Source organism: Tupaia chinensis, unplaced genomic scaffold (assembly GCF_000334495.1).
Source record: "Tupaia chinensis unplaced genomic scaffold, TupChi_1.0 Scaffold144255_1, whole genome shotgun sequence".
Lineage (NCBI taxonomy): Eukaryota > Metazoa > Chordata > Mammalia > Scandentia > Tupaiidae > Tupaia > Tupaia belangeri.
Genome location: NW_006204113.1, coordinates 218,657 through 219,661, shown reverse-complemented (window position 1 = coordinate 219,661; position 1,005 = coordinate 218,657).

Here is a 1,005-nt window from a genome sequence, read left to right as displayed (position 1 = left end):
ATTGGGGTGGGGGGGTGGGGGATAGGAGCTGTGGTGTGAAGCTATTTCGTTTTGATGTCTGGACGCTCCTGGAAGGCAGGGCCAGCCAATGTCTTCCCGCAGCCCACGGTCGGCTTTCCAGGACCGACTGCAAGCCTGCCCACCCAGCTTCCCCACCGGGGCACAAAACCGAGATGTGTTTACATCTGCCTCCCACATCCGGCAGGTGCTTCGACCCGCGGGAGTAACCAGCTGATGAGAAGCCGGAACCGACTGGCGGCGGCAGGGCGTCTCATCGGCGGGCGGCGGGCGTCGCTTTGGGTCGGGATTACAGCTTACGGTTGGGAGGATGGAAGGGCTGGAGGCCTTCGATCTCACGACCGCCACCAGCGCCACCGTGGCACTTTAGGTTGGGGGCGGGGAGGAAAGCATTCCTGGAGGCCCGCCGATCGACCAGGCCCCGCCCCGGCCTGCCCCAAGCGGTGTAAGAAACCGCGCCGCAGTTAAACGTGCAGGGGGAGGGACCCGCGGCTGCAGCCGGGGAGGCGCCGTTGGGCCCGGCTCGCCTCCAGCCCGGGTCCCGGGACCGCCCCGCGGCGCCGGCTCGGCATGCGCAGTGCGGCCCCGGGAGCCAAGCGCCGGGACTCAGCCCTCGAACAGCACCCCGGACTCGACCGAGCGCTTTCGCTTAGGGGTTCCCGAATTTTAGGGCCAGACGGTACTCCTGGACAGAGAGGATCGAAAGCCGGGGGCAGCAAACACTCTGCCCTCGCAAGACGGACGAGAAGCGAACTTCACGCGAGGGCTCATAACTATCGCGAGAACCAAAACAGGAAATCCAGGAATTAGAACAGGAAAGCCCGCGGGTTTTAAACCGGAAAGGACTAGGCGGAGCCAATTGCGGCCGCTGTGTGAGTCGTGTCCCGTGCTCTAGGAAACTGAAGTGTAGACCTGGGCGAAGTGAGCTGTCAGAGAACTCCAGGGATCCCGAATTAAGCAGGACATACAAGGGGGGAGGGGGTTTGA